General features: G+C 38.4%; 1 long non-coding RNA gene across 1 annotated transcript in view; it reads left to right on the top strand.

The window, feature by feature from the left end:
* The window catches only part of LOC139363801 (uncharacterized), a 34,553-nt gene that overhangs the window by 1,760 nt on the left and 7,389 nt on the right, over positions 1–25,404 (top strand). The window contains exon 2 of the long non-coding RNA XR_011624795.1: positions 20,144–20,216. This is a non-coding gene — a long non-coding RNA (uncharacterized lncRNA). The remainder of the gene's footprint in view (positions 1–20,143; positions 20,217–25,404) is intronic.

The following is a 25,404-nucleotide window of genomic DNA, read 5'->3' as shown; positions in this document are numbered from 1 at the left end:
AATACATATACATTCACTTTTTGGAGTCCCCCCAAATTATTTCTACAATTTGGAAGAATTGTAGAAATGATGAAATGTACAACAAAAATCACAGAGGTGAGAATTAGTCCCCGTGGGTGTGCTGGGATTGAACATAAGATAGAAAGTGATAAATTGGGAAAAGAGAAGAGGAAGCATGTCTCTTTAGGCCACAGAAAATAACATACAAACTAGGGAAGAGTGTAGGAAGCGTTTTTCTCCTACTTCTTGCCTCTCATGGGAAATCACTAATACTTTCTGAGAAAAGGGATAAGCTGTTCCGTTTCTACTTATTAATGAAACAGCAATTTCTAGACTTAAGCATATTAGTGAGCACTGTTCTTTATAATAGCTCCAGAAATTTCTGCTTAGGAACAACAACAACAACAACAACAAAAAACACCACCTGAGAGTAATCCCCATTGTTTCTAGGGTAGACTCACCCTAATTTACGTGTGACTCAAAAATGTGACTCTAAAGAACTGCAAGCAGATTAATGTAAGAAACTGCTGCTAAAACCCTGCTAAAAACACTCCAACATAATGTAATCCTCCTTATCCACAACTAATTGAAGCACAATGGGCAGCACACAGAAATGTGTGCTTTCAAGGAGCATGCTAAGCTTGAATGTGACATGCAGGCCTTTTTGAGAACCTTTACTAGAAACAGTTGAGTGGAGGTATTGGTTCCCCCATTTCCCTTCATTTGCCCTCTTCTGAATGTGATCACTGTGTAGGAAGTAGATCTAGCCCCTAACAGATCTTGGTCTGGCGTCCTTAATCCAGAGCAGCACTTTAAGGGGCCAGGTCAATTATCAGGGAGAAAAAGATGAGGGCATCTTCCTTCCACTCTCTCCTCCCCCATACTAGACCTTACTTTAGGAACCGTACCCAGAATTAACCTGGAAGCCCATTGATCACAGCAGACAGACCTAGATTTGATCTGACAATAATCCCCAGGATTGACCACCAAGCTAACTTCCATCTCTAGAATTTCACCACCCACCAGTCTTTTTCTAAGTCATTTTCACTAGATAATAATGAAAAACATTCAGATCTCTAGTGTAATTGCATTTTCTGGTTCAGAGGAGGAAACCATGGCACTAAAAGTCAAAAGGTACTTACAGAGCTTCTGATCTCATCTGCCCTCTATTAATAGTAATACATGATTCTTTACATACTTCTATGTTCAGTAATGACTCCAGAGAAATAGGTTCTGATCCATTTGAAAATTTTGAAATTATTGTGCAATCTTTTTTAATTATTTAGGGATTTCTTCCTATATTTGAAGGCTTAAAAATAGTAGAAATTATGTTTCCATGAAACAGCATATATTCAATATAATACCATGCTGAAATTTTGGGAAGGGTGAGTGTCGTCTTGTATGTGTGTTGTAACCTGAATGAAAAACATGGCTACATGATTTAAAATATCTAAATTTCATCACCACTTGGTGTGGAGGGAGGCTCTGAAGGATCTGTTTTCCCATTTCTGTTTTTGGATCCCCACTCTCCACACATTTGCAAACTCAGCTTGTGTTGTTTACTTCACATGGAGGAGGGGATACGTCCTCCCCAGAGTTAGCATTTTAACCATCAGAAGACTAGGATCACTACGTAACTGATTATCCATATGTTTCTTGCCTGATAATTAAGATTTATATTTTTGCATAAAATCTCAATAACCCAAAAATGCCATGTAACATTCAATATTTCTGTGCTCTTCTTTCCCACTGTTATGAATTGTGTCCCCACCCCCTAAAATTTATTTATTGAAATCCTAATACCCAGTACCTCAGAATATTACCATATTTGGAGATAAGGTCTTTTCGAATTTGGATACTGACAGAAAGGGAAGACGACGTAAAGACACAAGGGAAAAACGGTCATCTATGAGCCAAGGCGAGAGGCTCGGAACAGATTCTTCCCTAGTGGCCCTCAGAAAGAACCAACCCTACAGGTACCTTATCTTGGACTTCTAGCCTCCAGAACTGTGAGAAAATTAATTTCTGTTGTTTGATCTACTCAGTCTGTGACTTTATTATGGCAGTCCTCACAAACTAATACACCCACCAAAGGAAGAAGAGTGCAGGAAGTTTTAAGATGCCAAAAAGACAGATTGTAAAACAGTAGGAAATGGGGAAGTTCATTAAGATGACACGTGGGAGCCAACAGGTTACATAAGAGTACAACTGTTATGCACTCCCCATAAAGGAAAGGATTAATTTTAGGTCCTGCTGAACCATGTAAAAGGTGTAAATTAAATAAAATTATCTCTCTGACCCTAGGTATAAAGGAAAAAAAAAGAGAACATTCAAATATAAAGTAGAAAAAGAAATCTGCCATATTGAAAGTATATTAAGGTATTGAGTTAAAATAAGTAGTCCTAACATTTAAATATATAAGACATTTTAAGATCTTTGAAGTTTCACAGTGGCAAATCCTAGGATCTCCTTAAAATGCTGAAAAAGTCTCACTAACTGACTTACTCTTTGGAAAATGATGGTAAAAATGGTAGATGATTGATGGTAGATGATTGTAACACTGTGAAACCTAGACTGATAAATACATTTCAGTTCGTTTTATTGAATCATTGATAATAGATTTTTCCTAACATAATTTTTTAAAAAATGAAATACCTAGCAATTTCCTTATCACCAACACTGATATAAATGACAACCTGGAACAAGTCATTGATTAATTCTGGCCCTCTGCTTCCTTATTTATAAAGTAGAATATATATATATATATATATAGCTATAACTACATTATATATATATATATATATGTTATAGCTACATAAATATCTGAGATACTCAGGTGAAACTTTTAATCTTCCTAGGTAAGAGTCATAAGAGATGGCACAAGAAAGGGGCACACAACACATGAGTTTTATTTTTGCTCTAGTCATTCTTATTGTATCATTCTAATAAACAAATGTACCATCTAATGTTTCATACAAAAAAATCATTTATCTGTCATTCATGTTGTAGAGAAAGTTGAATTCTCTTAATCATCCATTGTGATTTTGTCCTGAAGCATCAACTTTATCATTGGTTTTATATCTATTAGTCAGAATATTAGGTTGATTATTATCCTCCAAGCACACTCTTTGCCAAGATCTACCATTGTTTTTCATTAGTTGAAATTCTGGATGGAAGGAGATAGAGCCTATGTAGATGATGGATGGGGTTAAGAACCCAAGGACTAACAGGATTGTATAAGAAACTACTGCTGGGTGATATATGCACATGTTGGAGTAATGCTCACTAAAAGTGAGGAGGCAGCATGAAGCAGTTGGCAGGACAACAGGCAGCCTAAATTACATCATTCATTTAATAGTTCTAACATATGGCAACTATTAAATCTCCAAAACAAATGCAAGGCTAACCAGCACTCTCACAGAAAACACGCTTTCATTCTTGATTTTTCTAATAAAACGCTTCAGTCCAAGTTACTGACAATTTCAAAACAATAACAATAACATATATTTCTAAATCCAATAACAATATAGGACTTGCTGAAAGACTAATAGTCATCTAATAATACATAAAATGTTAAATATTCTTGTTTTTATGTCTTTCACAAATTTTTTCAGGAGCTCTGTAGGAATAATTTAATGCTTTAAAGCAAGAATTAGATTCTGTAATACATAAATCGGCTCATAATTATTTTCAGAATGAAGGACCCACAAATGTTGTATATTAAAGCTGGCCTTTGCTTAAAGCAAGTGAAACACAACTTCAATTCTGTCATTTTCCAGTTAATCTCACATGTGTGATGCAAAAAGCACAGGAGAAAACTCCAGTGATCTTTTAGGGAAACTAATTTTACTCTTGTTCTACATAGTCTTCAAATAATTACCCTATACCCTGATGTGATTATTACACATTGTATGCCTGTATACACCTACAAACATTAAAAATTAAAAATTAAATTATTTTAAAAAATAATAATTACCCTAAGCAGGAAACAAGAGAGACAATAAAAGAGAGCAAGGTACAACACACTATTACTGCATGAATTGTCATTGGAAACTTCTTATCGTACTTAGGTAAAACCCTTCATCTAAATAGTATGTCTTCTGGTTAGCTACCCTCAAAAGTCTCAGGTCCTCTGTGAACACTCTAGAAGAGTGAAGGGCCTAGGACTAATGGACAGACAACTTTACACCAAGATTCAGACTCCAAGAAGTTAGTGCCTTCCTCACTGCCTACCTATTCTATGCTTTATCCATGTCACTTCTAGGCTTGACCCAAGTGTTTTCCTCCCTAGTCCTTTGGATTTAATCCCATTCAGCTTAGCCCTTTGCCCTTTGATCTGACTTCTCCTTTCATCCTACCTCCCGGTCACCAATTGTCTAAGGCTTTACAATGTACTCTGTGGAATATCATTCTTCTGCCTAGGAATGTCCAACACTTTTAACTTTTTAAAGAATGTCATTTTTCCACCCAGTATCCATTCACCTTTTTCCAGATCACATTACCCCAGTTTTCCTTTGGGAAACTAACTTCTTCCTTGTTCAGTTCAAGTGTTTATGATGGAGTTAACTTCACCTCTGTCTCCAGGGGCACACAAGGAACTAATGCATGAACAATCAAATAATTATATTCCAATCCCTTCCTTTGACTGGAAGGGGTCATGTAGATCACTCATTGTAAAGAATGAGTTGGTAAAGACCCACATGAACAGAAGACCATGAGCCAAGTTGAACAAGGTAAAGGTCTGGAGATCTTAGTGTAGGAAACTGTCTGCTGCTTCCCCTCACCCCCACCCTGGTGCATGGGAATATCTGAGAGGTCGTCTGTGGCCCCACTAGTGAGGCATTCCATAAAGCCATTTCTCCAGAATAGCATTCAGGTACCACGGCTCGGAGTCCTTCTCTGAGACCTACCAGTAGCTCAGCTGGTTCTTCTCACTCTCCAGCCCAGGGGATCTTACTCTAATCTTAGGGGAAGCCCTGTTCTCTTCCTTCTGCTTCTTTAAATATTCTGTCCCTTCCCAAAATACTCTTAGTTATCTAAGGACCTAGGATTTTGGAACACAACTCTGGAGAGACTCTTTCTACACTGTCACTTCCCTTCCCCAAGGTGATGAGCTCAGAGCTGCCCATCTGCTCCAATTGGGAAAGAAACGATATGCCAAAGGAAGTGAAAAATAAATCCCAAATATGGTATTACATCATAGTCTCCTGTGGAATTAAATATTTACATCCCTGCAAGGAAAACTTACTTCACATCTGGGTGTTATCCTCACCCTCCCCAAATGACCCCTTGCAAACATACACACACTTCAGTTCCTGTTCTAAATCTGGGTCCAAATCCCAATAGGATGAGAACTGTTGTGCACAAAGCAGCCTGACTGCCAGAGTGATGTTTTCTCCAAGTTCCCCAAAGATGAGATAAATAAGAATAGACCTTGGGTGCATTATTCCCCTTGTAATGCTCCTTATCTGAGATTACCCATAAAATTCACCCACTTCCCACAAATAGTGCCTTCATCATCCATCCCTCAAACTCACCCATCACTTCCACTGAACTGAGAGAAGGCCTTGAGGGACCCACTTTACTTGAGAAGTGAGAAGCTGTTGTGACCTAAATAAGGTGGCAGGTGTTGTAAGCAGGCTACCTAACCTCAATCTCCACCAGAACTTCCTCATATCCAAAAGCTACAATGTCTCCGAACTTCAGAGATCCTCAAGATGAGCCAATGTGGGGGGGTTTACTGAGCTCAGACCCTTAAAGTGCAAATGACTCCATTCTCTGATCTGTTCCATTTTCTGAGACACTTTCCTCCTGGATGAGGATTTCCTATAAAGAAAAGTTGCTGTGAAAGTTTCTTTTTTCCTACAAACTAAACAAAATAGGGGTGTGCTTGTGCTTCACTGGAGTCTTAGAAATGTCCACCTTCCCATGCAGAGCAGTGCTCTTTTGAAGCTTGTTAAGTAGTCCCATCTCCTTTCCCAAGAGAGTGACTGCATCCCAGGCCACCACATCAATCCACAGCATATTAAGGGGACACCCATCTGTCAGGGCACCAGGATCCTTCCACCTTAGAAGCTGCCTTACAAACAGGGCATCCCAAAAGACCTGCTGTGATAAGTGCCTAGCTGTGTCATCTGGCAGGCCCTGAGCCACTGCTGCTGAAACCACTCCTCTCTCTTCAAAGTCCACTCTAAATTCAGAGTCTAAGAAAAAAGCCTTAAAAAGAATATCTTGTGCACCTTCCTTTTTAACTACTTTCCTAGCATGCATAAAACTCAGATCCAACCATAGACTTTATTCAGGTTACATTTGTCCTTTCTGCCTTCTGCCCACCCTCCTCAGGTTGCCGAAAACTTTAAGGCATTTTTGTAGCGCTTTTTTCAACTTGGTCGTATTACAATCCACTGGTTTTCCTGAAATCACAGAAGCCTTCTGAGCACATACTTTGTCTCTGCACAGGACCATGACTTGCCCTCCCAGTGACCTGGCCCTAATTCTAGAGTATGTCAGCAATGCTAATTCAGAAATGTGCTGCATAAGGAATCCCAGCAATTTCAGAAAGGTCTCCATTATATCAAATACAAGTCTCAGCCCACACAGTAGGTGTGCCACCAATGTAATATTACTTTTCTATAATTCAGCTTAGCTTTTATTTCAAGCTCCATTTTACTAAAAAGGCAGAAAATTTAATCTGTTGGCTTGGTGTTCTTCCTTTCTCATTCTCCTTTCCTTGGTTGTGTCTAAGTCCCCAGGGATTCAACAGTGTCATACTCTTGGTCACATACTAAGGCATCTGAGGCCTATTTGGTCCTCTCTCAACACCACAGAGACCCTCACTTCTGTCCATGGGGTCCTTGTGAGTCCAGCAACTCTCTCCAATGCTCTGAGTCTCACTTGAGGGACCCAGAAACTTCTGTCAGGACATCAGTGGCTGGCCTACTAACATGCACTGCCTAGCAGTTCCTGTTCTGATTCTGGATATTTTCCTGTGGCTTCTCCTAGAAAGTGCAGCACAGGGCCCTGCTCTCTTGTGCCGCACAGACCTGAAACTGCACATTCTCTCAAACATTTCAAATTAAGTCTCAGAAACACTGGTCACTCTCTACTGAATGCTTGGCCTGGAAGATTATGTAGGGTGGCCATTTTCCACCCATGCATGGAGAAGCAAAGAAAGCTTGTGTGAAAAGAGAAAAAGAATGAAGCGGGTTCTCCTATATAGTATTTTGGGAAGGGACAGGGCAGAGGAATAAAGAAAAAGAGCCAGAAAATTGCTATCTTCGATCCTAATGATTTTCCTGGTCATGGACCCAGTCTCTTGCAAAGCTAGATGAATATTTGCTTTCGGATTCTGTGATATACTCCTGCATCTTTCCAATAAATTTTAATTTGAATAGGTACCTGGCAAAATGGATTTACAACTTACTCATAGGTTTGGTTTTAAAGTCAGTAAGTGAAAAAAATCACATATAGTAAAGATTATCCTTAAAATGCTTTACATTGCTTAAAAAGTATAGTGTGCATTTTTTACAACTCTGCAAGATGATTTTATGGGTTCTCCTAATTTATCATTTGTGAAAGTTTTACCATTGAATCCAGTTAATACTTCATTTTCATCAAGAACGTAGGCAAATATCTCATCATTAACTCACCTGGTCACCTGAGCAGTCCATTTCTCTGTTTTCAGTGACAAAATGATTTTAAAACAAAATCATTTATACACGAATTTCCATGGGTCTTGACAAAGATGTCTTGACTATTGACTATTTCAATCCCCAGCATTATTCAAATTTTCTTACTCTTGCCTCCACTTTTTCTCCAGTTCTCTCTCTAACTGGCTTTCTCTCACTTTTCATTTGGGGACACTTTGGAGTTGAGAAAGTTAATTATGCATGCGATGAAATCATATTGTACTTGCAAACAAGCAATCCCAAATTAAAATAATAGGGTTAAATTAATACAGACTAACTCAAAAATTTAGACCTGGAAAGGATATCGTCTACTCTAGGGTAGCTTCTACATTTTTGCAATGAGGAAATGAAGGCCTAGAGAGACGATCTCTTCATAGTCACTTCAAAAGTACCATTGTGATTAAGAACGTGAACTCTAGAATCAGCTACCAGGATTAAATCATTGCTCCACTACTTAGTAGTTATGTGCCTTTGGGCAAGCTTCTCAATCTCTCTGGCTTTAGTCTCCTCTTTTGTAAAATGAGTACAGTTATAATAGCATCTCCCTCACAGAGTTGTTGGGATTATACATGAGAGCATAAGTTCAGGGCTTTGGGCAGTAGCTGGCACACAGTGAATGTTCAATATATGTTATCTATTAGTTTTTGTTTGTGCCAGTTAGTAGCAGAGTTGGAACAAAAATTGAGTTTTCCAGATTTCTGGCTGGTACTCTCCCCTGTGCCAGGCTCCCTGTCAAGCCAATGATGAAAGGAGAATAATGATAACAGGAGCTTATAATGCAGGGAAGCCAAGAACCATGTAAAATTAGCCATCAGCACAGTGCCTGGCCAATCGTCAGCAGCCAATATATGTTTACTGGGTAAGTCCAGAGGTGGCCACAAAGTAGAAACTCACATGCACATGAATTCCAGTGACAATCAGTGGTTAAGAGGGTCCTTGCTAAAAGAGGGATTTACTTGAGAAAATATTCAGAATATATTTCTAGGTATTCCACAAATTTGATACAAATGTTGTTAAATATATGTATATATAAATATGTATGCAGGTGTGCACATATGTATGTTAAAGATATGTATACATAACACATGTATAAAATAATGTGGAAGCTTTTTGCATCCAAATGTTAGCACTAAAAAGTAAAAAAACAAAAAAGTAAAAATAAAAATAAATGTTAACAATAAGATGTATAATTTGAGGTGGCTCTTGTGTTCCTTTGGGTTTGAGTCCTTTTTAAGTGTCCTGCAGAGAACACAAATTAGTTTTTTAACTAAAAGAAACAAATAAATAATTTTACTTAAAGGTAGCTAGACTTAATTTTAAGACAAGTTGAATACAAGTGGAATTGTTAATATTTATTCTCTCATCAATAGTTCTTTATAATTCCCCAGTTATATAATATAATTTTTATGGAATTCAATATGAACAATTCAAAATTATGAAAGTAATTACATTTAGCTCCTATTACAGTCACTAATTGTTCAACTTCTGCTCACATGACAGCTGGTGGAAGTGATGCTTAGATGGTTGGACCTAAATAAACTATAAGTGCAACGGGTGCTATTTAATAAAAGAAAGAAAAGGTTTTCCAAAACTCTCAGGTAGACCACATGCTGGGGTCAGAAAAGTCGCATTTGGCTTGGAAGCTACATGTAATATACTCCTAAATGAATAAGTAAATGTACAAATTACCAGTAAGTGTAAGAGGTGACATCATGAAATATGTGGCATCATGTCAAAAGGTATTGCAAACAAAACATTTAATCCATCAGTGGTTTGTTTTTCAAAACCTCCCTCTTCTCCCTTTCCTCATTCTAATTAATCGAAGTGATTGGATATAACTACAGAATAGTGGATGTGGTGGGCAGCCTCTAAAATGACCCTCAGTGATTCCTACCTCCTCATCTCCATGCTCTTTTACAATTCCCTCCCCTTTATAATTCCCTCCCTCTTGAGTGTGGGTTGAACTAGTGACACAATTGTAACAAATAAAACATGGTAAAAGTGATAGGATGTCACTTCTAAGGTACAGTTACAAAATGACTGTGATTTCCATCGTGGGCACCCTCTTTCACTCACTCTCTCACTCTGAGGAAAGCCAGTTGCCATTTTGTGAGCTGTGCTATGGAGAAGTCTACATTGCAATGAACCGATGTCTCCATTCAATAGACAGTGAGGGTCTGAGGGTTACCAGCAACCATGTGCATAAGCCTCAAATCAGGTCCTCTCCAATTGAGGATCCTACTGACAACTAGATTGTAGCCTTGTGAGGGGCCAGAAGCACCCAGTTAAGTCACATCCAGATTCCTCATCTGTAGAAACTATGACATGATAATGTCTATTGTTTACATCACTAAGTTCTGGAATAATTTGTTACACACAAATAGATAACTCTAATAGGCTAGGGAACAAAAAATCTTAAGCCAATGTAATTTTTAAAAAAAGTGGCAAAAATGATAGAACAATTTGGGCAACAAGATAATGTTGGATTAGATTATAATGCAGAAGTAGATTATAGACTGCATCAATATTGACATAAATGTATCAATATTGTTTAATATGGATAAAATAAATGATTAAAGAAAAGAAGGGTAGAAAGAATAAAGAGAGAGAGGGAGGGAAGGAGAGAGACAGGAAGGGAGGGACAGAGGAAAAAAAGAAAGACACCTTTTCCTTATAGACAAATTGTAAATAATATAATGTGGATATTCTCTCCACACACCCTCCCCCAAAAGGATGTGTAGCTTAATCTCCTACCTCCTACAGTATGTGCTGAACTTAAAGACTGACTTCCATAGAACTGAGTATGTAAAAGGAAAATACAGGTTGAGTATCTGAATTGCTTGGGAATCTGAAGTGTTTCAGATTTCAGATCTTTCCAAGATGTTGGAATATTTGCATATACACAATGGGATATCTTGGGGATGGGACCTAAGTCTAAACACAAATTCATTTGTGTTTTATGTGTACATTATAAACATAGCCTGAAGGCAACTTTATACAATATTTTTAATACTTTTGTGCATGAAACAAAGTTTATGTACATCAAACCATCAGAAAGCAAACGTGTCACTACCTCAACCATCCATGTAGACAATCTGTGGTTGTTTGGCATCATCATCATCCCTGACTCTAAATTTATATGCTACCAATAAGCAATCATTTTCTCTCACTTATTCGCATAGTACTTACCAATAAAAAAAAGATATAACATTAATACAGCATAAAATGTAATAAGTTCAGAGTAACTAAGCAGCACATGAGCATCACCAGAATACCTGTGTCCTCTATTAAACAACAGCAACAACAAATATTGACAGGCTTTCAGTCTCCACCCACGATGCTGTGTTTTGATTAAAAGGTTACTGTTCCCCACCCCCCCGCTTTTTCCTTTTTTTTTTTTTTTAGGTGAGAAGAAACATCCGAAGTAGCTGACAGACCATGAACTGGGTCCTCTAGGGAGGAGGAAGCATTCTGCCAAATGGCTTTTACAGGTCTGGGCGCAGTGGCTCATACCTGTAATCCCAGCACTTTGGGAGGCCGAAGTGGGTGGATCATGAGGTTAGGAGTTCGAGACCAGCCTGGCCAATATGGTGAAACCCCATCTCTACTAAAAATGCAAAAATTAGTTGGACGTGGTGGCAGGCGCCTGTAGTTCCAGCTACTCTTGAGGCTGAGGCAGGAGAACCTCTAGAACCCAGGAGGCAGAGGTTGCAGTGAGCTGAGATGCCACCATTGCACTCCAGACTGGGCAACAGAGTGAGACTCTGTCTCAAAAAAGAGAGAAGAAGAAGAAGAAAAAAAACTGTTTCCTCCAAAGTCATCTGCCTCATTAACCACAGTTTTGTCTTAAAAGTCTGTCTGTAATTTTAGAAACTGACATGATTTCTTATTCTCTAATGAGTGCAGACTGCTCTAGTCCTTCAATAAGCCCAACACACATTTTCGCCATGTCTGTAGGCACTTTTCTGCAGTGTTAACAACATCATCTTCATCATCATTATGATTATCATAATCACTTTCATTCAGAACCATTTTAGCTACAATCAATCAATGAACAACTGGAGCCTCATTATCAATATTAAAAACTTCAATATCCACTTCTTCCAGCTTGCTGATGGTCTCTGAAGGTATTTTTTTGCATATGTAAAGAGGTCAGAGATCTTTTTTTCTCATTTGACATACAGAATTTTTCTAAGTTGTCACATTGTTCGCCATCACCACTAAACGTAGTCACAGGCCAGAGGTTGTGCCAGGCATATACAATGTGTCTTTAGTCACTGTGTTCCAAGTGTTGGTAACAGCATATATGGACAGCATCCTTCATGCTAAACTCTTTTTGAAAACCTTCTGCACCCATGCTTCTGTTCACCACACAACCATGCTGTTCAAGAAATGCATTTTTCATTGATCTAAGGATACCCTGGTCGCCTGGTTGAAGTAATAAAATTACATTTGGAGAAAAGTACATGTCATAAACAACATTACTTTTGATGAAAATTTTAGCTGAAAGCTGAGCAGAACAGTTGTCAAGGAATAATACTTGGAGTCATCATCCAGTCCAGCTTCCGTACTGAGAGCTTCTTTTGATGTCCCTGGTGATCCAGGCTTTTGGTTAGCATGATAATGAACTAGTAAGAAATTCACTCCTTGAAAACAGCAAGGACAAAAGCTTTTGCCTACACAGCAAGTTTACATTTATGTGCGCATGCTACATTAACACATCCCAGCACAGATATTCTGTTCATGGTATCTTTAAGTCCTTTAGGGGCTGTCTCATCAGCTGTAGTCGGTGTCTTTCTGGGTCAATAACATCAAAACAGTGATGTTTCATCAGCATTACAGACTTGTTCTAGTATTAGATTTTCATCAACAACAACCTTTGGAAACTCGTCAATGAATTTCTCCACTGCTTCATGAGCAGCAGATGTTTTATCACCACAAATCTTTAAAAATGTAATGCCAAGTCTTTCCTTAAATGTCTTAAATTTCAGCAACCAGCCTGTTGAATAGTTACAGTTCCTTTCAATTTTCAGTTCATTGTGATACATCTTTGCTTGTTTCCTAATTATCATACCACTAAGTGGCACATGTTCATTACAATGCTGATGGATTCACTGTGTTCGTACATGATCAAGATCTTCATGTTCAGCTTTATGCAGTGTTTTTCTATTTTTCATTAACTCGTGTCCATCACTTTCCACATAGATCTTCAACAGTTTATCCTTCTGTTTCTTAGGTCATATGTGGTGGTCATTACAATACTATACTCTTCTGTAAAATGTTTCAAGCTTATACTGCTACCTGGTCTCTTCAACAGCTTGACTTTTTGTGCTATGGATAAGTAAAAATGCTTTCTCTTTTCCTTACCACTGTTGCCCATGGAGTATAAACAGACTTTTCTGACATTTTCAACAATATCTTCACACCACAGAGCATAGAATAGGCAAAACAATACAGTAAGGAATGCACATAAGTCTTGGCCTCACATAGGGCATTGTGGGGGAAACTGCCAGTGGCAAGTCTGGCCTGCACATGTGCCATTTTATTATGCTTTTTTTGTGTGCTTGCATGGAGGAATCTGGGCATGTAAAGAAAATATATATTGCAGCTGAAGGGGGCTCAAGTATCTTTCTTCTCTTTGGGATGCTGAATAAGCTGTGTGTTGTGTGCTTGCATTTTGACTGTGACCTAGCATATAAGGACAGATATGAAATTTTTCACTTGTGGCATCATACTCTCATTCAAAAGTTTCAGATATTGAAGTGTTTTGAATCTTGAATGTTTGGATTAGGAAATGTTCAACCTATAGTCACTTTCCTGTAAGAAAAACTGGAAAACTCTACCTTATCTAAGTGGTCAAGATTAACATCACCAGTGATAAGTCATGTGGATAGGTATACTATACTCTCTAATATAATGTGATGAGAAGGGTACTTCACCTCTGTGATACTCTTTCCCATAAACCCACAACCTCGTCTAATCATGAGAAAAACAGCAGACAAACCCATAGTGAGGGATATTCTTCAAAATACCTGACCAGTACTGCTCAAGACTATCAAGATCATGGAAAACAAGGAAAGACTAGGAAACTATCACGGACCACAGGGAGACTGTGGAGACATGACAACTAAATGCAATGTACTACCCAGGATTGGATCCTAGAACAGAAAAGGGACATCAGTAGAAAATCTAGCCTTTTCCCTTTTCTTCCGGAATTTTCTCTTCTGTGTGTCTCTTATAAGGATACTCGTCATTGGATTTAAGGCCCACAGTGTACAATCCAAAATAATCTCACATTGAGATTCTTAACCTAATTACATTTACAAAGACCTTTTATTTTCAAATAAGGTCACATTCACAGACTCTGGGACTTAGGATATGAACATATCTTGGGGGCCACAGTCCAGCCCACTACAGATGTAAACATTAGTAGGAAATTGGTGAAGCATATACAAGAACTTGCTATACGCTCTGCAACTTTTCTGTACATCTGAAGTTTTTCCAAATTAAAAGGTATATTTTAAAAAATTAAAAATAAATACATATGTGCGCAAAGTTGGCCTATGATATAAAAATCCAGAAACTCAAAGAGTAAAAGGAAGCCACCACAGATGGATATCTCCTTGTACACAGCAAAATTGACGGCAGCTGTTATCTATAAATTTGTAAAGAGTAATACTTAGTAACAATAATACTCTAGAAAATATTCGAATTATATTCTGGTTTTCTACGCACATCTAAGCCACTAAAGATGAAAAACTATCCTGACTTTTCAAATATCTTCAACCAAAACTTGAAGATGAAGAATGTAAAATTGTTTTAATGTTTGGTTACTACTCTTCCTTTTTTAAATTGCAGATTTGGAAGGAAGTCAAATACTGCAAAACTATATATATATACACACACACAAGTATATATATGTATATATATACACACACATATATATATGCAGATTCAACAACTCTTTCATTTTTGAGTATGTGTCACATTACAGTAAGATTCCAAACTTTACAAAATTTTCTCTCATTGATTTATTTGCTTTGAACAAATGCAAGTTAAGTGGTTCCAATGGCTGGCACTTCCTCTGTATTTATCAATATAGTCATTGCTTCAGTTCAAACCTGTAATTTAAAAGCTTAAATTGATTAAGCAGGGTTGCCCTTCCTGAACATTTTTTTGGTCACCTTTCTGAGGTACATTTGTATCTAATGGATACTGATCTGAGTGTTTCTTTTACTTTTGTTGGGTTGTTTTCCTTAATATTATAAAAAGATCTATTGTCTCAAATGGTCCATATTGAAAAGTGATTTGGGCTTATATAGAATTCTTACTCTTGTGGTTAGAATTCTGTACCTTTTTGATGTTAGGGAAAGAGGTCTGCAGTTAGGTCACAACGAAATACCAAATATCAAACATGGAACATAGTAATGTCAGGTACCACAGCCCTAAGATCCTGGCTTGACTCTGGGCCAAACCTTGCTGACCTAGGCTGAATGGCCACACTCTCTTTTCAGAGTCATCCAAGGCTAGCATGCAGATGAAGGCTAACAGAACAGAGGGGAAACTGATTCTCCAAATCCAAGACTCTGTGTGGCTCTGAACACAGAATGCACACCTTTTCTTAAAACAAATCACTTAGGAAACCTGTCAGGGAAAGTGTAATCCCAGTCTAGTCCCCACCGTTGATGAGAATACACTGCAGTTCTTCACATACGCCGCTCTCATCCTGACTACCGGATTCAAAAATCAGAAGTTATTCTGGTGTTTAAAGTGGCATATTTACCAAAATGATAAATAAAATGTGAACATGTAAGATACTAATGATGTTTTAAAACTATACATATTACCTTTCCCCCCTAGTATTCAGCTTATAACGCATAAAACAATCTGCTTTCCTTACCAACCCATAGATAATACCCCTGCTTTTCCTCTTTTAACTCCCCGTCACTGTTTCCCTCAAACCACTTGAACACTCCCTTTTCTCATGCCTATCTCCCAAAGGTGAGCTCCCAGTCATCTCGCCTCAAACCAAATGATCTCTGAGATGTTCCAAAATGTTCAGTTCAGCTTGCCTGGTGTTACTTTCTGAAAGAAGTCCCTAGTCAGTTGCAGGAAGAAAGTTCCTGGCAGTTGCCTCCTTTTGTTTTCCACCATCTGTTTTGTTCTGTACCCTCCTGATCTTGCTTTCTTCCCAGCAATCTGTGCATTTCAGTCATTGAATTTCATGAGATAAAGCTGCCTAGGTGACCACCCTCCACCCCCAACAACATCCTGAGAACTATTCTAGAAGAATAAATGTAACACTCAGACTTCCAGGTGAGGGATGAAAGGAGGATTCGAGCTGAATTATTTTTGCAGAAGCACAATGTGGGACATTTGCTTGCAGTGTAATCCCAGTCTCTGTGCCTTGTCTCTCTTCTCCAGATTTTACCCTTCTGAGTTTCTTTGGGGAAGGCTGGCTCTGGGATATGCATAGAGCCTTATACACTAGGTTCTAAGATTTCTCAACTTAAATATTAGCCACTTGCCACTACTCCTCTCCTTTGAATCCCACAGGATTGAGTTCCACTGTCCTGCAGCTCTCTTTCTTCTGTCTGTCGACAGCTTTCTTTTTAGCGTATAGATCCTTTCATTCACCATTTTTTGGCTTCCCATTTGCCTAAACTCAAGTTCCTGTAAGCACCATTTAAGAATTTCCTAGGTACTGCAAGTTATTTTAGCTATTCTTCTAAAATAGCATCGGTAATTCACATGATACTGTGCTACAAGATGAAAATGTGAACTTCATTTTATTGTGGATGCAAATATGAGCAAAAATGCTTATGGGTGTGGGTCAAGAATATATTCATGGAAAGTTAATACCTTTATTACAACAAAAAACTTTTTTATAATAACTTAGAAGTCATTCAAAAGTAATCTAAGAACAGATTTATTTTAGAAACTAATTACACTGTGACATCTGGACTGCATAGATCAATCAGCAATACTAGAAAGAAATCTTGAAAGAGAATGAGATTTTCGGTCAGGAGATTAAGGCTCAAATCCTGTCTCTGCTGCTTTCTAGCTTTATGACCTTGAATAAGTTTCTTAACTTTTGAAGTGTATGCACAAAATACCTTTTATAGTAGAATAGTTGTGTTCCCATTTTTTCCATGCCTTTCTATATCCACTCTCCTTGACTTTTCAGTTCCTCTCATTAAGAATAGAGACTATTTCCGCATTCCTTGAACCTGGGCCAATAAAATGCTGCAGAAGTAGTTGTGTGCCAGTGCCAAGAGTGAGCCATGAGAGGACTCACATGCCTCCACTCACTCACTTGGCACCTGCTTGAAACAAGCTAGGGTTAGCCTGCTGGAGAGGCAAGATCCACTCTTGTGTGCCCAGGTGACCAAACTCTACACCTATGAATGAGGCCACCCTAGACTAGTAAGTCCCAGAAATCTGCCAACTTACCACAGACTCATGAGCAAGCCCATTTATGATCACCTGAGCCTGATCCAGACCATAATTACCCAACCATGACAAAGACTTGTGAGTTAAACAAATCATTGTTTCAAGCCACTCAGTTTCAGGGCAGTTAGTCACCCAGTTATAGCAAACTGATACAGGTACTACATAGGTTGTTGTGAAGATTAAATGAAAAAAAAATATGTAATGTACTTACTGCAGTGCCTAACATATAGTAGATGCTTAATGGATTGTTGCTATTTTTATTATCATCATACCAAAATGATCTGTTTTTATGTTAATGAAGTAATAGTTCATGACAGTGCTTTTTCTAATTTTTTTTAAGGCTGTATTAGTCAGGATATAAATAACAAATACAAATCAACTTAAATTTTAAAAGGAGTGGTTCATTAGAGCTGATGTCAGACAGACTTAGATCCAGACCTCAATATCACCTTTTCTCTCCTATCTTCCCTGTCTCTCTGTGTGTTGGCCTCATTCTTACTATTGCAGACAGGCTTGCTCTACAAGAGATAAAGTCAGCCGTCCTCCGCTATTCTTCTAGTGCCAGGAACATAAAAGCAACAGCAATTTTCCCTATTGACTCCAATATAGAAAAGTCCCAGACAAGGGCTCCAATTGGCCCAGCTTGAGTCATGTGTTAATATCTGAACCAACCACAGCAGCCAAGGAGATGAGGCTCTCTGTCCACATTACTTCATGTGCTGACCCCGTATAAACAGGGAGAAAGCAGAGTCTGCACTGAAGACATAGAAAAGGAGGGGGAAATGTGCTCAGTTGCCAAAGACAATACTACCAGAAGCCTGGAATAATAAATTATGCTATTGTCACCCTCCAATTCACCCCTCATTATCACTGGACTGGATCTTTGGACTTGAAGCCTATAGTCCAGTAAGGCAGAAAATAAACTGCCCTCAGAAAGAGAATTCAGGGCTCTGTGCCTACTTTTCTCCCTATAATCATTCCTTAAAATTATTTTAACCATCCTGATATGGAGCAGCCCTGGGAACATGAGGGAAATCAACCCAATGGATATGTACTTTTAAGGAAAGGCATTTTATTATACTTAACTTCCCATTCTATTACCAACATACAAATATTCTTATTGCACTCTAATAGAACTTTTGGTGTTCTGGACACTGAGATTTTATTTTATTTATTTATGTATTTATTTTGAGACAGTGTCTCACCCTGTTGTACAGACTGGAGTACAGTGGTGCGATCATGGCTCACTGCAACCTTGACCTCCCAGGGCTTAGGTGATCCTCCCATCTCAGTTTCCCAAGTAGCTGGAACTACAGGTGTGTGCCACCACACTCAGCTAATTTTTTGTAGAGATAAGTTTCGGTAAGTTGCCCAGGCTGGTCTCGAACTAGTGGCCCAAGCAATCTGCCCGCCTCAGCCTCTTAAACTGATGGGATTACAAGCATGAGCCACCGCACCTGGCCTTGGTTGGATACAGAGATTTTAGAGGCTTTACTGGCCTGGCCATGGCTGAATCATAGGATCATAGGATTGTAGAGATAAAAGAAAACTTAGAGGTCGTTTATATCTAAATTGGGTGAAAGTAGCAAAGATATCCCAGGTGATAGGCATTGGGGCTATGGGTGTTGCAATTGTTGCAACTGCTGTTATAGTTGAATGTGTGACATAAATGTCACATGTATGAATATGTAATCCTGTGCCCATGCCCCACTTGAGGTTATAGCACCTAGAATTGAGAATAGGGTAGTCCAGCAAGAGGGGAAGAGGGGGGGGATCCCCTCACTCCTTTGCCATGTCACACTTTTTTGTTTTGTTTTGTTTTTTGTTTTTTTTTTTTTGAGACGGAGTCTCGCTCTGTCGCCCAGGCTGGAGTGCAGTGGCGCGATCTCGGCTCACTGCAAGCTCCGCCTCCCGGGTTCACGCCATTCTCCTGCCTCAGCCTCCCGAGTAGCTGGGACTACAGGCGCCCACAACCGCGCCCGGCTAATTTTTTTTTGTATTTTTAGTAGAGACGGGGTTTCACCGTGGTCTCAATCTCCTGACCTTGTGATCCGCCCGCCTCGGCCTCCCAAAGTGCTGGGATTACAGGCGTGAGCCACCGCGCCCGGCCCATGTCACACTTTTTAATCAATGAAACCTAAGTTACCATTAACTTTGTTAAAAAAAAAAAAAAAAAAGTTAATTCTGGCTGTGCGTGGTGGTGACTCATGCTTGTAATCCTAGAACTTTGGGAGGCCGAGGTGGGCATATCACTTGAGGTCAGGAGTTTGGGACCAGCCTAGTCAACATGGCAAAACCCTGTCCCTAGTAAAAATACAAAAATTAGCCAGGCGTGGTGGCACAAATCTGTAATCCCAGCTACGTGGGAGGCTGAGGTGGGAGAATCACTTGAACCTGAGAGGTGGAGGTTGCAGTGAGTCAAGATCACACCACTGCACTTCAGCCTGGGCAACAGAGTGAGAGACTCTGTCTCAAAATAAATAAATAAAAATAAGTTAACTCTGCTGAGAGCCATGGTACACAACTGATTTATACTATCTTCACTGCCAACTACATTTCCTGTCTTTTTCAGATGTGTCACAGCCACTTATCCTGTATACACGCTATTGACTTTAGGACACAAGTAGTGACCTTTACATGCAGTCTCCTTAAAACAATTCTTGCTGTACGTAGCAAGTTTAACCAGCCTAAGACTTTAGGATCTTGATTTGACCATTTAGTTTATTCTCTTTAATTTCACATCATCCCATATTTGATAAATGTGCATACAACATCGCCAACCAAATCACCATAAAAAGAACTAAAGAAAAAGGCCAAGAACAACCCTAGACACATCCCTCCATTTGATATCAAGCTATTAAACAGCTATTCAGACAATTATCAATATACATAATTACACTTACATCCCAGCCCCAATATCACTTCATCCAGATGTGTATTACAAGAGACCTTGTCAAGTGCCTTGTTCTAACTCAGATTTCCAAGTTCTCTGCCCTTTCTAGGTCTGGAGGTCTGGACACCTCAAAGAAAAAAGTTTGCTGTGACAAGTGTCAAACCCACTCTGGCTTCTCACAGGTAGGTGCTACTGTCTCTAGGGACTACTCACCCATTCATCTGATAGTGTCTTACACAATTGAGACCACATTCACTATTGCAGACCAGAGTTTATTGAAATTACTACTCCCCCGTTTTAGAAGTGTCAAGCATCGAGATCCTGAAACTTCTGCCTTTCAGCCATTCTTGGGTTCGCCATGATTTCTGGGGAGGTTTCACATTCTCAATTTCAAGTTCAGAAATATAACTTCTCCAGTTGACAGACTTCAGATCTCTAATGGAACAGCTAGAAATCTCTTTCAGTGGCTAAAACCAAATACTAACATTAATACCAGAACAGCCACTCATTAGAAACCCAGTTTTTGTGTTCTGTGCTGCTTGAGTAACTGTGTCCCACAGGAACAGAGGATGTTCCAATGCTGTTTGCTCTCCCCAAAGACTCTTGCACCATCAAGCTAAGAGCAAAGTTACTGACGGAAACAGATTTTTCTAAAAATACCCTTGGCAATGTGAGGACATGAAACACATGCCACATATATTTAGTCATAAAAATATTAAAAAATTATTTTTGTCTAGCAACTATTTATTCCAGATGTGTGACTAAGCACAGCAACCAAATCATACCTGACTTTAAAAAAAAAAAAAAAAAATTAAGACCAGTCGAGCTGCCTAACCACAGAAGAAACGTCTATTAATAATTTAACCCTCATTGCTACTGGCAAGCTGACTCCTGACTGAAGCACCAGCTTTTTCCTCCTGGTTAGCTTAGGACAGAGTCTGCAGTACAGGAATCTTACCACTCAAAGATGTTTCCTACTTGTCTCAATCGGAATGCATAAGATGTAACCTATTAAAACAGGTCTTTTCTACGTAATTAGAAGAGATTTTTCTTTTAAAAAAGCCTCACCTTGGAAAAATAAGTATAAAAAATATAAAAACCAGGTTTAAAACACCTGGAAAATGTGGTGATTCTACTCCAATATGACTATTCAGTTGTTCATTTATTCTAATTAAAGTGTAATCGTGTGGATGTGCTGCTCTAAGTTAGTACGGGTTTTGTGCTTGGCTTGTACTGCCACCTGGTGGTTTTCTACATGTAGTAACACCAGAGCCATTAAGGAATTTCTTGAATTAGCGTTCACTTAGCAGTCTCCAGTATCTCTGTCATTGACAAGTCAGCACTTCAAGTAAGATCTCTAAAATGGTGGTGCAGAAGAGATTTTACAGAAAATCTGTTATCAGATTAAGACGCACCACACCTTATTTAATCACATCATTTTTATGTGAACACATTTAGCATAAAGATTATCAAATCCGGGCTGGGTGTGGGGACTCACGCCTGCAATCCCACACTTTGGGAGGTCGAGGCAGGCGGATCACCTGAGGTCAGGAGTTCAAGACCAGCCTGGCCAACATAGTGAAACCCCGTCTCTACTAAAAGTACAAAAATTAGCCAGGTGTGGTGGCGTGTGCCTGTGGCCCCAGCTACTGGGGAGGCTCAGGCAGGAGAATCACTTGAACCCAGGAGGCAAAGGCTGCAGTAAGCCAAGATTGTGCCACTGCACTCCAGCCTGGGCAACAGAGAATAAAAAAATAAAAAAAAAGGATTAGCAAATCCATAATGAAAATTGCATATGAGAAAAAAAGTAAGGCTAATTACACCCCCAAAATAAGAAAAAAATGAATGCAAAAGACAAGGCCTTTCCAAACATAGGCCTACCTGGCTTTTGATAAAAACAGGCTTAGTGCAGTCGCTCACACCTGTAATGCCAGCACTCTGAGAGGTCCAGGCAAGTGGATCACCTGAGGTCAGGAATTTGAGACCAGCCTGGCCAACATGGTGAAACCCTGTCTCTACTAAAAATACAAAAATTAGTTGGGCACAATGGTGCATGACTGTAGTTCCAGCTACTTGGGAAGCTGAGGCAGGAGAATTGCATGAACCCAGGAGGTGAAGGCTGCAGTGAGCCGAGATAGTGCCACTGCACGCCAGCTGGGTGACAGAGTGAAATAACAACAATAAATAAAAAAATAAATAAACATAAACAACAGAAAAACAAATTGGAAAATTGAGAGTTAAATAGTATTACTATATAATACAATAGTATAACTATACAAAAGTAGTTTCCATAGGTTTCTTTGGTATGTTTTAGAATTCATGTTTCTCTTTTGTGAAATGTCTCTTTTTGACTTTAGCTCTGATGATTTCCCAGTATTCATATGGATAAACATGAATATTTTAAAATTAGGGTTATATTTGTTTTAATTACATTTATTATAAGAATTTCATCAATTGATGCATGGAATTTCTCTTTAATTATTACTTTAGACACAGAGAGTTTTAGATTTTCCCAAATCAAGACTAACAGTTATTTTCTTATTTCATTTGTTTATTTTTTAAATACATTTTATTCTGAAAGGCAATATTTGTTTTGAAAGAATACTGTCTCATGGTTCAAAAGGGAAGAAAAGTCTCTATTACTTCATCACTCATTGTAACCAGTTTCTTGCCACCTCTCAGAAATAGCCATTGATTTTTATGCTTAGTAAGTTTTTTTTAACAATAAAATATTTTCACTTAGCCTTTCTATCATGTGACTATTTCCATTTAATTTTTAAACTACATAGGCATTATTTTGCTTTTTAATATCAAGTAAATCTCTTTTTTGTTTTTTCCAAATGGCAAATCACTGTTGCCAGCAATGTGTGTTGGATAAGTCCTCCCTCCTCTGCTGACTTGGAATATTTAAGACAAAGGTCCAACATACACTAAGAACTGTTTCTGAGTTATATCTTCCATTGCACTGAAAGGGAAAGCCTGTGCAATTACCATGCTAATTTAATTACCTTGTAAAATTCAGAATATTTCATATCTAGTATTTGAAAAGGAGTTAATACTCCTTCACTACTATTTTTCTAAATTGTTCTGGGTGAATTTGTGCAGCAGCAATAGAAAAAAAAATGTTCTGGCTATTCTCATCATCTTATTTTAAATGAACTACTGAATGTAATTTTGTCAGGTTCCCAAAGAATTAGACCAAGTTACTTTAAGAAAGATTTTGGCCAGGCATGGTGGCTCATGCCTGTAATCCCAGCACTTTGGGATGCTGAGGCGGGCAGATCATTTGAGGTCAGGAGTTGAGCCTGACCACATGGTGAAACACCGTCTCTACTAAAATGTTAGCCGGGCGTGGTGGCACGAGCCTGTAGTCCCAGCTATTTGGGAGGCTGAGGCAGGAGAATCGCTTGACCCAGGAGGCAGAGGTTGCAGTGAGCTGAGATCATGCCACTGCACTCCAGCCTGGGCGACAGAGCGAGACTCCATCTCAAAAAAAAAAAAAAAAAAGAGAGAGACTTTGTGACCACTCTAAATTATGAATTATTTTGGAAAAATTGTTACCTTTATGCATAGCTTGTTAGTTGAAAAAGCAGGATTAGTGATAAGCCCTTCTAATGTTCTGAAACTGGATAGTTTTTCAAGGAACAAATTGGCCAAAAAAAAAAAAAAACCTCAAAAGGTGCTTTGTGTCTGCAATATGGCAGGAGAGCTATGCAGAGAAATCCTCTAATTCAGAACAAATAAAAATACTGGATAAGATATTTTAAAATATTGTTGTAAATGCATGGCTGAGTTGGCTGAAAAAATATGGGAAGTCCCCAGAGGCCACAAATAAAAAATAACAGGAATCCAAAGCAAGTTCTGGAGCTGGGATTTGCCTGGGACATTTGCTCATCCCTGGTGGCTTAGAGCTTAGGCTTCCACAGGGCCACAAGGGAGTTAGGAGATAAGACATGAGGCCTGTGCAAGATATGGTAGGATTATGACCCATGTATAAAGTTGTGTTCTCTGAAAAGTAACATCCTCAGTAAGTGAATGGAGAGGAGGGAGATCACCCTACGGAAGAGAAACAGTGGGGATAATTAGCCTACAAAGTATGAAAAAGGATAAAACAGGGAGGAAAGTTTTCCTTGAAAATGACTAACACCAGCCCTCCCTCATATAGAATGGGGTAAAAATTTATACTTACGTGTAGTTTGAGTGCTCCCAAGTCAGTGGTACTCCAAGTTCCAGCAAAACCAAACCATAAATGCTTTCAAGAGGAACAGACCCAAATGGTTATCACAAATTAATTTCCAAACAACATCAGTTCACACTGAAAAAGAAAATGACATGACAAACCCACAAGAAAATGAGCAACAAGTGAGAGTCAGCTAAAACAGTTAGACCCTGTCAATCAGAGTATCAGAGTATCAAATAGTGTGTTTAATATATTTCAAGACATAAAAGAGGTTGCATAACAAAAAAGCAAAAGATACCATAAATTACCTACATCTTTGAAAAAAACCAAAGGGAACTCTCCTAGAAATATAATGTATAATAACTGACATTAAAAACTCAGTATTAACAGCTGAAAAGAGAATTAGTGAGTTGGAAGATAAAGCTAAAGAAGACAAACACCAAGTCTCAGATTCAGGAATCCCAGTTAATCATAGTTAGGTTAAATAAAAAGAAACTCACATCTACTCATATTGTAATAAAATTCAGATCATCCAAGAAAGAAAAGAAAAGACAGATTATTTGGTAAGGAACAACCATTAGACTGACCTCTGACTTTTTCCATAAAATATAAGGCATATTCATTTCATATATTCACTCCTATTATAGGAAATACTAGTTTCAAAGTGCTAAGAGAAAATAACCATTAATTTAAAATCATGTACCCAGCAAAATCCCTTTCAAAAATGAGAGTGAAACAAAGACATTTTCAGACAAATAAACGCTATGAGAGTTTAGAATGAGTAGACCCTCACTAAATGAGCCTATATGCAGTGTTTCTCAAACATTAATTTGCATATGAATCACCTAGGGAGTTGTTAAAATACAAATTGTGATTCATTATGTCTGGGGGGGGATCTGAGATTCTGCATTTCTAAAAAGCTCTCTAAGTGATGTTGATGTTGATGGTCCAAAGATTGCAATTAGAGTAGAAAGGTTCTCTAAAGTATATACTTCAGTAAGAAAAAAATTATCTCAAATAGATGGTCTGAGATGCAGGAGCGAATGAAGATCAAAGAAGTGGTAACCTGTAAAAAAAAGTATTTAATGACTGTATAAAACGATAAGAATAATGTCAAATTTGTGAGTTTAAAAATATACAATAATATAATTAAAATACTGAACAATAGCACCTAAGTGGAGTAAAGGGTA

Source organism: Macaca nemestrina, chromosome 6 (assembly GCF_043159975.1).
Source record: "Macaca nemestrina isolate mMacNem1 chromosome 6, mMacNem.hap1, whole genome shotgun sequence".
Classification (NCBI taxonomy): domain Eukaryota; kingdom Metazoa; phylum Chordata; class Mammalia; order Primates; family Cercopithecidae; genus Macaca; species Macaca nemestrina.
The sequence above is the reverse complement of the archived record's forward strand: the minus strand, read 5'-3'. Positions and strand labels throughout refer to the sequence as shown.